General features: G+C 48.3%; 1 long non-coding RNA gene across 1 annotated transcript; it reads left to right on the forward strand.

Moving 5' to 3' along the window:
• Window positions 1-12,025: 12,025 nt before the first annotated feature.
• Window positions 12,026-13,523, forward strand: LOC122113626. The gene is made up of 2 exons (XR_006148457.1): window positions 12,026-12,197; window positions 12,859-13,523. It is a non-coding gene; the product is annotated as an uncharacterized LOC122113626 (long non-coding RNA).
• Window positions 13,524-14,863: the final 1,340 nt, after the last annotated feature.

Below are 14,863 nucleotides of genomic sequence, written 5' to 3' on the forward strand. Positions count from 1 at the left end.
GTGGCAGCTCAGTGGCTCAGTAGAAAGGAAATCTGCCAACAGTCATGTGAGATTTGGGGGCTGATGCTCCCCATAGAGGCCTAAGATGACAACAGCAGCTCACTTGAGATCCTGGCCTAAAGAAACATGAGCACGGGGTTTTAATAACGTGCAGGAAGAGATATTGACATTCCGCACCATAGCTGATAGAACAGGAAGAGGAAGAACTGGGAAGGATGTGGAAGTCCCTATACCTCCACCAGCAAACCACCTCCCTACACTCATATCATGTTTCAGAACCAGACACCTCCCCTTCAGAAGTGGACAGGAAGCTCATGCACAGAACACACCAGACTCTGGATGGACTTTAGAGCCAAACTCAACAAACTTAATGATCCATATCAGTCACTATCTTCTAATCATTAGGGAATTAAATTAGAAATTGTTAGAAAACAAGTATCTGGAAATAGACTGATTTACTTCTAAATGACTTGTGGGTCACAAAAGAAATCAAAAGGGATATTATTAGCACTGTGAACAGAAAGAGAATAAAAGAAAAATGCCAGAAGTGCCAAAATGCTACAAAGGCAGAAATCAGAGAGAAATTCACAGTATCAAGTATGTCTACATTCAAAGAGGAAAATGTCTCAACCCAATAACTACAGTCAAAGAAGCCAAAACAAGAATGTAAATTAGATCTAATGTGAAAAGAAGAAAATATTGGCCTAAGTAGAAATCAGTGCATGTCTTTGTATACACATCTTTGTCTTGACTAAATATATCTAGAACTGGATCACACTGTGACTCTGTGTGTGTGTATGTGTGTGTGTGTGTGTGTGTGTGCACATGCATGTGTCATTTTCAGGCAGGGTCTTGTGCCCTTTTTGTCAGGCCAGCCTCAGACTGTGATCCCCTTACCTTTCAAGGACTTGGGATTACAGGCATGCACTATTACTGTCTGTCCTTCTGTCCCAAATGCACAGTTTCAGTGATGAAACATTAGCAAACATATATGAGGGCAATTCCAGCGATTGGCAGCCAATGCTCCAAGAAAAGACTCAGAGCTTGTCCCAAAGCAAATGGGCAAGGATCCAGAGAACAGATGTCACTGTGGCACACAGCACTGGATACTAATGACACAATGGAGACTAGTCCACAGTGACCAGTGGTCAGTGACTATGGTGACACAGATTGTTAACAGCAAGCAAGATAACTTGGCAAGGAGTATAGTGGAGCTTTCTGATCTAGTGCCACAATGTCCTACAGGTCAAAAAATCTTACAAAATGGTAAGACAGCCAGAAAGAAGAAAGGAAGGAAGGGAGGAAAAACAAAAGAAAGGAAACAAGAAGAGAAGAAAAGAAGAAAAGGAAAAGCACCAGAAAAAATAGACTTCAAATAATTAGCTCATTACCACCTAAAAAGGGGGGCATGACATAAACATGAGCAGGTTAATTCAACAAGAAGATGCCCTACATTCATTATTAGAACTTCCAAACATGGGCAGCTAAGTGATAGCCTGAAAGGAAACAAGCAGTGCAGGACAGGTAGTGACTCCCACTGCCTTTGGAGGGCACAAAGCAGCAACAGGGCTAGACACTGAAGTACCTGACTTAGAGCCTGCCTAATACAATGCTCTGAGTTCAAATCACAGTATACACACACACACACACACACACACACACACACACCTCTTCTTCCCCTGCTAAACCTCCAAACTGAAAAGGCAAAACTCTAAAACACTTTAAAGGTGCTATACATCTTATGACTTGCTCCTGGATGGATGATAGCTGCTGCCCCAGCCTTGATTCACCCATTAAACCACAACTGAAACAGGTTCAGTGTCTAACACCTGAAATCCTAGCTATTCAGGAGATGGAGATCAAGAAGATAGTAGTTCAAGGCTACAGGAAATGAGAGAATCACAAAGCACCCCAATGCCCCTGAGGATAGCCAACGTCTGCACATTCCCAGAGCATGGAAAAGCCCACAAGGACTGTCCAGGAAGCAGGCGGTGTGGCTGGGAAATGGAGGGACTCCAGAGAATGGTGCAGAAAGGCCAACTTCTGGAATTACAGACAGTCTACTTGAAGCTGGATAAACCAGGGAAAATGAGGAATGGTCCACTTACAGCAAATAAGGAGATATTCTTTCATATACTTCCCTTAAGATTAAGAGAACAAAAGTCATTTTAGGGGAAATGAAGCAGGATAATTTGAGAAAACTAAGGCCTGGTGAAGGCAACACAGAAATATGGTATTTAGAAATGCTATCTTTACTTCAAAGAGAGACAATAGGATGTATTTATTCCTGAGGGATCCACTTATGTATGCCTTCCTGAGGAAATGCTTCCCCAAACTTAAGCCACCTGACCCAAAATCAGATAGCAGGGTACCTCCTTGTATCAAAGATGTTTAACGGGAGGATGCATTCTAACCTGGAAACTCAGAAAGTAATGATGCAAGGTGTGGTTATAGCAGACAAAGAACCCAGCTTTTCATTACTTTGAAGCCAGACCCCACTGCCTTTACCATATAATGTCCCATATAAATATACTAACATAGCTAATATTCTACAGAACAGCAGCTGCATTCCTGGATGAACTGCACTGCCCCATCTTTCATACGGGCCTGTTCCCACTCTTCCTCCAGTTCTCCTAGGTAGCCCTGTGCAGTTAATAGCTGCCTCTGTTCATCTACTTCCATATTGTCAAGACCTTATGAAACCAAGTTCATCATATGGCCACTGTCCATGTTAGCTCCCCACTTTAAATCCTTCAGCCACTACCAAACCCCTGAGGATATCAGAAGGGCCCCAGGCTCACACCAGGCCACCAGGCCACTTCTGTGCTATATCACAACATCATACATACCCACTGTCCCTACCCAGTGACTCTCAAAGTCAAGCGCAAGCTCCCCCAAGCCACATGACCTTGTGTTCAGGACACATCACAGTGAGGGACATTCCAAAGGCTCTTCCTCATGCTTTACTCTAACTGGCCTACCCAGCCAACTTGCACATCTGCCTCCACCTCCCCTAATCCCTGTGGATTTCTCAGATATCAGAAATCCAAATTGTGAATATGACCAGTGTTACACTGTAGGAAATAATATTAAGTCAGAGTGTTGTTCCCAATGTGAAACTGAAGACACAGAGCCCTCTGGGAATCTTGGGGAAGCCAGAGCCTTGTCCACAGAGATCTTTCTGCTCTGGACTTCTGGAAGAAGGGTTCCCTAGAGAAAGGAAGGGAACAGATTAAATAAAGTAGCTATGTGCTGCCCAGAAACAGGCAGACCGTGGGACCAAGACCACTAACTCTCTAGTCAGCCGGACCTCTGGAGTTGGCAGGAAGTCCCTTATGGGAAAGCAGTGAGACTGAGGGAAGCTTGCAAAGGTGACCGCAAAGCTTCCTAAAAAAGCCAGATCACAAAGGGAGCAGTGCCACCTAGTGATAGCCATGCCTCAGAACCCACAATTCTGGGTCAGACTGACCTAAAAGACCAAACAAGAGGCGTTGTACTCATAAAATGAGTATATAAAATGACTCATAAAATGAGTCCTCTTTGACAACTACTTAAAGATAATAAAAACATAAGTATATAAAAAGAAGCAGGAATTGGTAGCTCATGCCAGGAAAGCCCATGAGACTTTTACTTCTAGTTAACCACCAAAAAGCTGGAAGTGGAATTGTGTCTCAAGAGGTAGAGTGCCAGTCTTGAGCAAAAATTCTAAAGCAGGGTGGCCCAAAACTGTTCACCTCACAATTCCCCCTCCTCCAAGAAATGCAAGAAGGAAAAAACCTGCTTTTCTCCAAACTCCATTGTTTTTTTTTGGGGGGGGAGGGTTGGGGGGGTCCGGTCATGGGCCTGGGCGTTGTCCCTCAGCTCTTCAACTCAAGTGCTCTACCACTTGAGCCACAGCGCCACTTCCAGCTTTTTTTCTGCTTATGTGGTGCTGAGGAATCAAACCCAAGGCCTCATGCATGCAAGGCAAGCGCTCTACCACTAAGCCACCTTCCCAGCCCTCCATTGGGTTTTGTTGGAGGCATGTGGTTTTGTTTTGGGAATGGGTAGGACTCACATTATACTACCTAGGCTGGCATGGAAATCCCGAATTCAAGCAACGCTCCTGCAAATACTGGTTGGTGGTGTCCAGGTTCTGCTTGTGCTGCCCCTGTAGTTCTCCAGGTGCTCCTGCATCTTCTCCTCCACCTAGACCTCTGACTACTGAAGTTGCTGAATGCATGCCGGCAGCTCCTGCTTGCAGTCCACTTCTTGCTCTGGACAAGGAAAAACTTGGCCAGAGTGAGAGGCAAACACAAAGAGGCATCAAGACAGCAGCACTCCAGGGCAATCAGGCCCACAGAAGAGCCACAGTCCCATTAGCCCAATCAGAGCAAAAGTAAGACAAGACCTAGAGCCCCATGCATGAGCTAGTGCTCCTGTCACAGCAGCAAGACAGGCTGTACTCTAAGGAGCCAGGCCCCAGAAGGCACCAGTATGAGTCACACCACACTCTACACTGTGTGCTTACAGAGACCATCTCTGCAGAGAGAAGATAGAAGGAGGAAAAATTCAGAATTGGAAAGAAGCTAGGCTTCTGGAGCAACAATGTATCTTCTTGAATACATTCAAGTAGTCCTTATATAAGTACACTCCTACAACCACCCAGATGACTAGAACAAGACAAGGCACAAATACTGGCCTGCAGGCACAATCACTTTAACCTTGGCCTGCCTACAATTGCCACATCATGCAGACCTCTAAGAGCCATGACCTACCATTAAGCTTGGGGAAGCTGGTTAGAAAGGGACAAGACTCTGCTTAGACCTTTTACTCCATAATCCACAGGGACCAGACAAGGTCTCTGTCAGTCACAGAGAAGGGGGAGAGCAAAGGGCAGGGAGTCTGGAGACAATGGTTTAGCTCTGCCTGAGGCTTATAAGCATTTCCACACTGAGCACACCTAGCAAGGCCTCTGGCAAAATGCTGTTAACCAAAATGCTGCAGACAGAAGTTCTCATTCAGCACAGGGCTGCTAGGAAACCAGCAAACAGACAGATGCTCCACCAAGGCCCTTGTAACCATCCCAGCAGACCCAACATGGACCCCATGCGTCCTATACCCAACCTCCCCACACCACCTAGTATTCCCTGCGACACCCACATTCCAAGTCTTCCAGAGGAAGGATGAGACAAAGAGGCCCAGCACAGGCAGGTCTGTTGGTACTATGGCCTCACTGAGCAGCCAGCACAGTGAGAAGCTCCATTTTGAGGCTGTTACTTCAGGCAACCCTACCCCAGCAATGCTAGCACCTGCCCCATAACACAGGTGGCCTCAGAGGAGCAGACTAGCAGAGCCCCTGGAGCCTCCCCAGCCCCTCTCCCTAGCATCTTTACAGCCTGGTAGATGTTATACACAGCTCCTTGCCTCCCAGGCTGGCTAACTTGCTGCCATCCCACCTGAACCCACCTCACAGTTCCTGGCATTCCTGCTGGCTGCCCTCTCCAACTCCATTTGCACCTCCTTGTAACTCAGCTGTATCTGCATCTTCTCCAGCTCCATCTGGATGAAGTAGATCTTTGAATGGATGTGTTCTGCTTTTTCCTCCAACTGAGTCCAGTGTACCCAGAGAAAAGAGAATTCTTAGCAGCCACGTCAATCGTCAATCAGGCAAATAGCTTGACTCCACACCATACTCCCCAAGCACCACTCTCCACTAGGCTCTGCCCCAAGCCTGGGTCCCTGCTTGGGAAGTGGGTGGGAGGCAATGAGCAAGGGGAAGATCCAAAAGAATAAGACAGCTGGGAGCAGTGCCTCACACCTGTCATCCTAGCTACTCAGGATGAAGAGATTGGCAAAATTTTAGTTCAAGGCCAGATCAGTAAAAAGAGAGATCTTCATCTCAACTAGTAGAGAGTAGGATGTGGTGGTTCCCCATCTCTCCCCATGTCATCTTACCTACAGAAGCATAAATAGAAGGATCATGGTCCATGCAGGCCCAGGCCAAAATGTAAGACTCTATTCAAAAAAAAAAAACTAAAAATGAAGAAATGACTATGGCTATCTGGGGTTCAGGTGGTAGAGCACTTGTCTAGCATGTATGAGGCTGAGTTCAAACATCAATCTGGAGAGGGGTCTGAGAAGGAAGAAGGGAGAGAGATTCACAGAAGAGGAGATGGATGAAATTTAAGATGATAGTGTAGGAGCTTGTTTGAGGATAGAAAGTTTGTTTTTAATAGCTGTGTAACAAATCACCATAAACTTGGGAGGTAAGACGCTACTCATTTACTAGCTAATTTTGGTTGTCACAGCCAACTGGGTTCTCCAATCAAGATCACCCATGGTTAAAAACATGAGCCAGGACTCTAGCTGTCCAGAGCTCAGGACCTTCGGGCAGGGTGGAGGCCTGAGGCCTATTTCCCTACTGACTGTACACAGACTTTTGTAGGCACTGTGACCTGCCCATGCCTAGCCACACAGCACTCTCCCTCTCCTGCTGAGTATGAGAATCTGACTTCTACCTGACATCAAAATACAATTTTTTTCCTTTTGGGGAGTAATGAGCTACAGCTACACACCCAGCCCTCCTCCACTACCCAGGTACCCTCAAGCTTTTTTTCTTTTTTTTTAAAAGACAAGCTCTATGAAGCCCAGGCTGCCCTGAATCTTACAACCTGCTGAGCTCATACTCTCAAGTGCTGATATTACAGGTATATACCACCACACTCAGCTAGGCCCAACTTTTTTTTTTTTATAATACTGGGGTTTTCTTTTTTTTTGTTGGTTGTGGGGCTTGAACTCTGGGCTTGGGCGCTATCCTTGTGCTCTTCAGCTCAAGGTGAGCGCTCTACCGCTTGAGCCACAGCGCCACTTCCGGTTTTCTAGCGGTTTATTGGAGATAAGAGTCTCATGAACTTTCCTGCCCAGGCTGGCTTTGAACCATGATCCTCATATCTCAGTCTCCTGAGTAGCTAGGATTACAGGCGTGAGCCACCAGCGCCCGGCTAATACTGGGGTTTTAAACTCAGTGCCTTCAGCTTGCTAGGCTTGTGCTCTACCACTTTAGCCATGCACCTGATCCAGAACACCAACTTTTGGACAGGCTCTGGGGATTAAATCAGTGCCACTAGTTACATACACTCTCAGGTAATTGACACATACAGAATGTCAAGCTATACCATACTCGCTCACTTACTCAGAATCTCCTAGAGACATTACTGGAAGACTTATGAGTACTTAAAACTAAGAACCACTGGATGACAATGGCAATTCCCCACAGGGGACAATTCACCCCAGGGGACACTGGATACTGTTTAGAGGCACTTCTGTTTAGAGGCCACAGAGGAGCAGTAACATGTACCTGTCACCAATACATGGTGGGTAGAAGCCAGAGTTATTGCTGAACATCCCAGGGTGCACAAGCCAATTCACAGAAGCACCAGATCAGGGAGCTGAGGCTTTGCCTGGGCAACAGCCAGCATTTCCTCCGTCCCTCCATCTAGGTATGATCCTTTTTTCTTTATTCCTCTTATATTTACCTCATCTCACCTCCCCAATTGTTTTCCAGGGGATCCTATGCCAAGTCTAAGCCTCTGCAGAGAAGGGTAGGCCCCACCACATCACACAGTGATGATATGTGTCAGGAGCCCACACACACCTAATCCATGTTTCCATCTTTCTGAGGCACCAACTATATCCCAAAGAGAATGCACTTTCTTTCTGTTTACACACACGAAGTCATAACAGAGTGTGTGCCTTACACTTATATCTCAATGAGGAGGAAGGCCTAGCTAGCAAGACACCCATCCATACCATGACCCCGCAGGTTCTCCAGATCAGCCCCATCCTCTGCTCCCTCACTGCCACTCAAGGAGCTCTATGGGAAAAGAACAGGCCTGTGGTCATGACAATTACCTCTATGGTACAGCACTCAGTCTCTGATGCCAACCTGCAGAAACCCTTGACAGTAAGTAGTGAGGACTACTACAGTCCAATTCAGGTTCCAGAATCCTCTGACTTTAACAGCTAGGCCATAAAATCCCAGACATTTGCATCAGTTACAGCATTTTAAAGACAAAAGTTACCAACATTTTTATTTTACTAGTCATCAGACAACTTGTCACCTATCACCAGCATCTCTCATGAACGTGTTTTAGCAGGAAAAAGGAATATAAGAAACCTACCCTAAAAAGACAGTCCTTGCTGAGAAGGGCTATGTGCAACATACAACTGTGAGGAACACTAATCTCATCACTTAGCAGGCCAATGCACACAAATCTCATCTATTCCCTTGCTCATCTGCTTTAGAACATACTGAAGAATGGCTCTGGAGCACAGAGGCCAATGTGAACAGGAAAAGAAAATAAAAGCAAAGAGCCAGGAAGAGGCCTGGTACAGCAGTCAGTAAAGTGACACCTAGGACAGACTATGATATCTCTCCCCTCCTCCGGCCCAGGGCAATCAGGTTCATTCAGAACTGAGCCTATGAGCCTCCAGAGTGTAGAATCTTCTGGCCTGAACCTTTTGTGAATGTCCAGTGAGCATTGCCAAGAACTTGAAGTTAAACCAGTGTAGACAAAAAATCACCCCATGGTACACAAATGGCCCACAACTGGTTGAGATTATGAAATAGCTCTGCCTGGATTTCTCCCCATGCAGATGGCCACCTATGTATACAACATAGCCTCCTCATGAAAGAAGGAAGACACACTGGTGCTCCTGCTCTCAGGCTCTCCAACCCAGTCATCAGCATCCATTAGTCTGTGAATAGGAGCACAATGCGAAGGATTCACAAGTATAAGAATACTGACTTACCAGGATGTAAATACTTACTCACCAGAAGAACACTAACTCAACAAGAAGACACTCACCAGGAGAACATTCACTAACCAGGACACACTCTCCCTAGGAGGAGAGCACTCACCAGAACACTCACCAGGAAGATGACATTCACTAGGAGGTGTGCACTCACTCACCAGGAGGATACTCACTCACCTGGAGGAGAACATTCAAGTCACCAGAAGTAAACCATTCACTCATCTGGGGAACAATGACTCATCAGGATGAGGACACTTCATTGCAAGGAGAAGAACACACATACATCAGGATGAGGGCATGCACTCAGGAGTAGGAGACACTCACTGACCAGAAGGAAACACTCACCAGGAAGAGGACAGTCACTTACCAAAAGGAAGGCACTCCTTAGAGAGCACATCACTCACTGGGAGGGCACTCACAAACCACAAAAAGAGCACTCACTCACTAGGAGGAGAGTACTCACTCAGCAGGAGGGCAATCATTTATCAGGAGAGCACTCACCAGGAGGACGACACTCATTCACGAGGAGAGTGCTCACTCACTAGGAAAAGAGCACTCACTATGCAAGAAAACACTCACCATAAGAGCACTCATTCATCAGGAGAGTGCTCACCAGAAGAACACTCATCGACAGGATACTCACCACACAAAAAGCACTCACTGAGCAGAGGAATACTCACTCACCATGTGGAGGATATTCACTCACCAGGAAGAAGGCACTCACTCACCTGGAGGGCACCCAAATCACCAGGAAGTAGACACTCCATCAGGAGGAGAATGTTAGGAAAATGGAGAACGGAAAAGGAATAGACCAGACTCCATTCTTAACAGGATAGGACTGTTTATTGTCAGCAAGGGACACAGACCTTCTCACAGGTATGGAGGTTGTGCCTGGAGTGGGGTTGCAGTCAAGGCTTTTCTGGGGTCTGAGACAGAGGTTGAGTTTAGTATGGGGGGAAGGGGTGACTGTAGGTGCAGGTAGAGAATAGGGTAAGTGTAGTGATACTTGACTCCCTTGTCCAAGAACTCAAGTGTTTTAATGTTCAAATAGGTTTACATTTCTTGTCTAGACAGTTTGACCTCCACAGGGTCCAGTTCTTTGTCTTCCAACCTCTTAACCTTTTCCTAGCCACACAGTTCAGCAACAGAGCCTTACAGGCTAGGCCCACAATGAAATGGTTTACAGGCAGGCTCAGGTCCGATTGCCCTGCCTGCTTCAGACAGTCTGCGATTATCTTGCCTGAGGTCTGTATGCACCTGGGAAAATAGGGTGAGGGTCAGTCCTTCAGAGAACACTGACTAGTCAGCCTGAGGACACTCAGTCACCAGGAGAACCCTCACACACACATCAGGAAGAGGGCACACACTCAGGAGGAGGACACTCACCAGGAAAAGAAAACTCACTCACCAGAAGAACACTCACTCTCCAGGAAGAGGACAGTCACTCACCAGGAAAGAGCACTCCCTCAGCAGGATAAAACGTCAGTCAAGTGGGGCTCAGGGCCCTGGCCACCCATACACTGACAGGATAGTGGTCCTGGCCACGAGCACTCATCTCAGCTGCAGGCTCCATGGCTCAGCACTGCCTTTGCCTCCAGCTTGGATTTCCATTGACTCCACCCCTGTCTACCTGTCTCAAGATTCCTGCTTGCACCATCTAAGACTTCTAAAATAAAATTTTAAAATGCCAGAAATATGTGTGAATGCTTTACTAAGGAAATTTCTTCTAGAGCCTTTGGCTGACCCAGGTCTGGCAGGGGTGGACTTGGAACTAGAGGCTGGACCCTAAGGGGCCAGGCCACCTTCCTGCCAGATTCAGAGCCCTAGGAAAGCTCTGGACAGGCATCCATGAAGCCCTGGGCAAAAGTTAGGGAGGAAGGGGAGGCGGATGGGTTCTCAGGGCAGCCGGGGAAGATGGGCCAGAAACCTGGGAAGAGGAGTGGAGGGGCAGCTGGGATCATAGGGCAACCTGGGTCGAGTGACAGAAGACTGGCCAGGGTCTCCGCACATCTCAGAATGAGGGGCTGGGGGCTGGCCAGGGTCTCAGGGTGGTGGGGGCTGGTGTTGAACAGGTTTCCAGAGGGAAGGGTCAGAGGGCCAGCTGGGGTCTTGAGACATCTCAGGACCCGGGCCAGCTGGGGTCTCCAGACAATCCTGGACAAGGGGAAGAGGGCTGGCCCGAATCTTGGGACTGCCTGCCTACCAGCCAGTAGTGGGGGTGGGGGGGGGAGGGGAGGGGTTCAGGGTAACTTGGGGAAAGGGGTCGAGTGCCAACTGTAGTCTTGGGGCTCAGGCAGATGGATGAGTGTGGGTATCCAGGAAGCCCTAAGGGGCCAGGGCCCTGATGGGGTCTCTAGTCTTGAGACAACACGGGGAGAAGAGGCGATAGCCAGTAGGAATCTCTCGGGGCAGCCCAGGGCTAGAGGCCAGAATCCAAGGGCAACGGGGCTGAGGAGCAGGTGGACAGCCCTAAAGTTCTCGGGCCCGGGGCAAGGGGCCACGACGGGCTGGCCAGTATCTCAAGGCACCTCAGGACAAGGAATCGAGGACAGCCCTGGACAGGGGCTGAAGGTTGGCTGGACGGGTGTCTGGGAGGCCTGGGGTAAGGGGCCGCAGTATAACGCAAGGACTTGGAGCAACTGGGACAAGAGGCCTTGGGCTGGCCGGTCCGGGGATCCCGGGCCATCTTGGAGCCAAGGTTAGGCCGGGTCCTTAGGAAGCCCGTGGCAAGGGACCAAGGGCTGGCCAGGGTCTCGGGCAACCGGACAAGGGGACTAAGCCGGCCAGAATTTAGGGGTTACCTAAAGCAAGGGGCCGAGGACTGAGGCCAGGATCTCCAGACAGTCCGAAGCAAAGAGCCAAGGGCGGAAGGCCGGCCGGGGTGCGGGGCGTTTTGAGACGAGGGGCCAATGGCGTCCGGAATTTCGGAGCAGCCTTGGATGAGTGGCCGGCCAGCCCTGGAAGTCCAAGGCAAGAGCCTGGGATCTGAACCAGTCCTCCAGGCAGCCCAGGGGAGGGGGAGCGGGAATCTGGCGGGTCTCAGGGCGGTCCAGGGGAATGCCCACCTCAGCAGCTCCAAGCTCAGCACGGCCTCGGCCGCCACCGCACGGACTTCCCACGGCCCCGCCCCCGCCCACTTGTCTCGGGGATTGCGCTTGCGCCCTGCGAGGGGGCGGGGGGAGAAACACGCCGGAAATGACTAGTTAAATGCGGAAGCTCAACCAGGAAAGTTTCCAGTAACGGCTGGCGGCTGGTACCTGAACCAAAGACTGCGCCGCCGGGGCCGGGTCTCGCCCCGCCCCCAGCCGAGGAGGGGCGGGACGCAGTGTGGGGCAATCCTGGGCCAAAGGCCGAGGGCGCCGGCCTGGGACAAGCCGCTGGGATCCAGACCTGGTCTTGAGGTAGCCCGAGGCGAGGGGAGGGGGCGGCTGGGCGGGTCTCGGGGCGCCCCCCCACCCCCGTGCGCTCTCGGGATCGCCAAACCAATCACCTCAGCTTCCGGATCCCAGGGCTCAGCCAGTGCTGCTCTCCTTTCCCTTGTCTTCCCTCCAGTCCATCTGGCGATTCACACTTGCCCTCTCTGACCAGAAAAAAAACACGCCAGAAAGAACTGATTACTTGTGGGAACGTTGTACCAAGGAACTTTCCCGTCGTTTTTAGCGGTCTGGCGGGGGCGGAACCAAAGGCTGCCCCTCTGGGGGCCAGCCCCCCTGCCTGCCGGGCGCAGCCTGCTAATGCCACCATTCCACAGCTGGAAGGAATGACAAAGGAAAAGTAAAGCAGGCTGGGGAGGGGCCGTGTCAGCTGGAGCAGGAGGATTAAGGAAGGGGGGTGACAGGATGAATGTGTTTGAAATCGTTTATCTGCCTGTGTGAGAAAAAAGCAATAACCCTGTTGAAATTGTTTTGTGAAGAGAGAAAGGGGGGGAAAGAGGGGGCTGGTATGGTCCATTATTTGCTTGGCTATGCACTGCTGACCTAAGCACCTCCTTCTGCCTCCTCTACCTGGCTTTGCACTGCCTGGAAGTGGCCAGGCTCCCCATGATGGCATCTTCCCCTACAGGAGTGACTATGGACTGTGTCCCGGAACTGCTGCAGGTTCCAGCGAGTTTCAGCTTCCTCTTGCTCGCAGTCATGTCATTGGATCAGACGAACAAGGCCGACATCTTCGACGAAATTTCTGCACCTCCGGCCAACAAGTGCACACCGCAAAGCAGACATCCCAGGCCCCATCCTGGGCTACCTGCTCTGCCGATGACTTTAGGAAGGCCCTGTAAATGAAAGGCATGGGTGTGCGAGGTCTTACTCCATGGGCTATCTGAAACCTAGAGGACCCGATGCTTCTCCTGGGTAGGTCCCTAACCAAGGTGGGCCTAGGCCAGGAGACATTGATCAAGGAGCAAACCTGGGGTGGAGTGAACCTGGGGTCAAGCTACTACTTGCTCCATTTCTTTTTTTTGTTTTTCTATATGTATTTTATTGTGAAAATACCGTACAGAGGGGTTACAATTCTGACACCACAAGTCCTTACCATTCATTGCCTGCTGTGTTTGAAAACTCTTCTGATGAGGTGAGGAGTCAAATGAGATGTTGCCATAAGTGAATATAGAAATGTCTCTAAGAAAATTCCAGTTTCTGGCTAGTTTCTTGAAATTACTTAAGATGATGGGTCAGATGCTCTGTGAAGTGTTTTCTGTATGAAATAAAATCTTTCCATTATCCTTCCTATGAAGTGTTTGCCCCAATTTTATGATAAGGACAAGTTCAGACAGGTCCAGGTTGGAGACCTTATGAGAAACCATTATCTAATAAATGGTTGGATTGGGTTTCAAATTCAAGTATATGATGCTTAAAACTCATGTTCCTGCCCATTCTCACACTTTTCCCTTTTTATTCCCTCTGAATGTTGGGAGAGGGTTTAGGCACCTTTTTTCTACCAAGGGTCATTTGGATTACCATTTCTCATTACCACACAAAATTATCAGTACATGCAGACAACTGCAGGCAGCATATGAGAAGCATACAGGAAGCATACCTGTCTGTCCCATCACATATCAAATGATTTCTAGGGCCTTATACCACCTATGGGGCCAGTATTCCAAAGTATTGTGTTAGATGTGTTTAGCTACTAGAAGAAGGTAGCAATGAGTAGCAAGAACCATTCTTGCTACTCCACTCTAATCTTGGTTTGGAGGTAAGTCTTGGGCAGCCTATTTGACAAGACCAGAAGCAGGTATTGGAAGAAAGAACTTAATTGGTGCTTTCTTTTTTTTTTTTTTTTTTTTTTAGGCTTTGATGGGAAGCATTTTATTGTTGATTCAATCTCACTGTTCATAATTTCTCTGTTTTTTTTTTTTTTTTAATTTTATTTTATTTTATTTGAGAACATACTGTACAGAGGGGTTACAATTACATGGGCAGGATAATGCATACATTTCTTACCAAGCATTGCATCCTCCTCCTTTGTTTACCCTTCACCTCCCTTCCCAGCCTCCCCCCTCCCTCCCACCCAATCATACCCCCCCTCCCCCCCCCCCCCACCGAAATTGTAAAGCTGGTTTTGACATGACATTTTGTACTTCTCATTGTTGCAACAGGTCCACCTGAATCCTTAAACGACTTGTTTGTCCCCGTCTCCTCCACATGTTATACTGACATCAAATATAGTGAAAGCAGGGGTTACACTGTGGGGGAGGGACATACAAAGCAACAAAGAAATAATCTTGTAAATGCATTAGAAACACATGCATGAAAGAAACAAAAACATTAAAATACATATTTGAGGTTTTGTTTTCCTAACATCACATTATCTGACTTTTTCCGCTTGACTCATACCTATACTAGATATTGCAAATAAGGGAAACCATGGGACCTATGTTTCTTTGGGCCTGGCTTACTTCACTTAATATAATTTTTTCCAAGCCTTTCCATTTCCTAACAAATGGGGCAATGTCATTCTTTCTGATGGAGGCATAGAATTCCATTGTGTATATATACCACATCTTCTTGATCCATTCATCTACTGAGGGGCATCTGGGTTGGTTCCATGTCTTAGCTATGGTAAATAA

This window comes from Dipodomys spectabilis, unplaced genomic scaffold (genome assembly GCF_019054845.1).
Source record: "Dipodomys spectabilis isolate Male_0828 unplaced genomic scaffold, ASM1905484v1 ptg000098l, whole genome shotgun sequence".
In the NCBI taxonomy this organism is placed as follows: Eukaryota; Metazoa; Chordata; class Mammalia; order Rodentia; family Heteromyidae; genus Dipodomys; species Dipodomys spectabilis.